This window comes from Etheostoma cragini, chromosome 8, assembly GCF_013103735.1.
Source record: "Etheostoma cragini isolate CJK2018 chromosome 8, CSU_Ecrag_1.0, whole genome shotgun sequence".
Classification (NCBI taxonomy): Eukaryota; Metazoa; Chordata; class Actinopteri; order Perciformes; family Percidae; genus Etheostoma; species Etheostoma cragini.
This window is the reverse complement of record NC_048414.1, coordinates 28,257,522-28,259,518: the sequence shown is the minus strand read 5'-3', so window position 1 is coordinate 28,259,518 and position 1,997 is coordinate 28,257,522. Positions and strand designations below refer to the sequence as shown.

Sequence of the window (1,997 nt, the reverse complement as noted above, 5' to 3'; positions counted from 1 at the left end):
ACTCCCCTTCTAAATCATCAATCAACATCAGCTAGCATAACATTTTGCTTGCAGGTGGGCCTCCAGAAAACTGGATGGGCGTGTTCAAATGAGTCCCCTTCAACTCGGTCTCAGCGCTTTTCTGCAGAGGACAGCGAGCCGATCTGTGAGGCTTGTGTCGCTGTCCTCAGTGTCCTCAGGCTTGTGTCGCTGTCCTCAGCTCAGTGCTGAAGTGGACAATGACATACACCTTGGCAATAAGCCTAACTTAGTTTATCTCTTTTGAATACAGAATTACATCTTTGGAGGGTCTTTTTCTCTCTCCATTTATTTACCCAGCATTGGCAGAGAACTGTTTCTTATCAATTCTGAATGACAGAAGAACTTTATTGACATGAAATAACGTCTCTTTTATATAGGCCTTAGTGGTCCCTAATACTGTATCTGAAGTCTCTTTTATATAGACCTTAGTGGTCCCCTAATACTGTATCTGAAGTCTCTTTTATATAGACCTTAGTGGTCCCTAATACTGTATCTGAAGTCTCTTTTATATAGACCTTAGTGGTCCCTAATACTGTATCTGAAGTCTCTTTTATATAGACCTTAGTGGTCCCTAATACTGTATCTGAAGTCTTTTTTACATAGACCTTAGAGGTCCCCTAATACTGGATCTGAAGTCTCTTCTATAGAGATTTTCAGCCTTGCTGCAGAATGAACTTTCCTTAGTGTGTGCCATTTCTGAGTCTGTAGCTTTTGAGGAGGAGAGAGGGGGGGGCAAGGTGGAGGCTGGGGGTGGGTGTGGGTAGAAAACTATCTAGACAAAACTATCTCGCCTGATTGGACTGTATTATTATTATTATTATTATTATTATTATTATTATTGTTGTTGTTGTTGTTGTTGTTGTTGATTATGTTCCTGCTGCAAACTAAAGCAAGAACAGGCATTTTAATCGCATCCTGTATCGTTTGGTGTGACCTGCAGAGGGCGGAAATACGCCGATGATGAGTCTACGCTGCCAGAATTAAAGGCGCAGAAGAAGCTTACAGGAAATGTTGAGTTCCTCAGCCCGCTGTCTATGGTACACGCCTGTCCGTGTTGTCTTCATCAAATTTGCCCCAACATATCGCTGGTAAGTCTCCGAAGTCACCTTAATTGTAGACAGCATATTAGCGCTTGCGTTTACTTTAGCTAGACTATTAAGAAACCCTTCACTCGTGTAAATGTCTAGTTAGCATTATAGCTAGGCTCCAATTGGCATGTTAGCGGAGTGCTCTGTGAAAAGGGTGATATATTTTCATTATTTACTGTTGACTCATGTTTCAATTCACACTGCTTACTGGCACCTTAACAGTTTGAGATGTAAGCATTTGTTTTCGTGTTGCTTCATGTTCCCGTGTTAGCAGTAAGTTAGTCGAATGTGGGCTAAACTTTGGTATCGCCCATCCCAACTGTTATTGGTGCTGCCGACGGCGCTAAATTCCAAGCTTTAAACGGTACTTGGCCCAATGTCGGCGGTAGTGTGCTCTCAGGAGTTGTCCCCATAGACTATATATTTTTTATTATATACAGTCTATGGTTGTTCATTTGGCTTATTGACCACAGGACGGACGCATGTAGGGAGCTGACCGAGGACCCACAGACTGTACAAGGACCCAGCAACACATTTAATATATTTTTGAGATAACGTTAGACGTCTGTAACTGTTTTCCTGAGAGTAACTCTGCAGTGCATGTGGCTAATTGTTGGATTATCAAGACATTAGTTTAAATAACGTTTTGCGTTGGTTGGTAGTGTGAGGGGATGAGTTGCGTTAAACAGCCTGGTTTTTGAATAGACTTTGGTCCTGAGGCTTTCTCGTTGGACTCGTTGGGTCGTGTATCTAGACCAGCCCGCATGCTTGGTGTGTGTCTACCACTACTTTTCTCCACGTATGCATCCGTACCATAGACCGTTAATATAAATGGACAGAGCATGAGTGACGTCACCCATTGGTTTGTGGAGATCAGAAATGAGTCGT

The 1,997-nt window shown here is 42.6% G+C and overlaps 1 protein-coding gene across 1 annotated transcript in view; it reads left to right on the top strand.

Annotated features, from left to right (window-relative positions):
• Positions 1 to 1,018: 1,018 nt before the first annotated feature.
• Positions 1,019 to 1,997, top strand: part of wu:fa25f02 (uncharacterized protein C11orf24) — a 5,140-nt gene continuing 4,161 nt past the window's right edge. The window contains exon 1 of the mRNA XM_034879793.1: positions 1,019 to 1,109. The gene's annotated coding sequence lies outside the window, so the exon portion shown is untranslated. The remainder of the gene's footprint in view (positions 1,110 to 1,997) is intronic.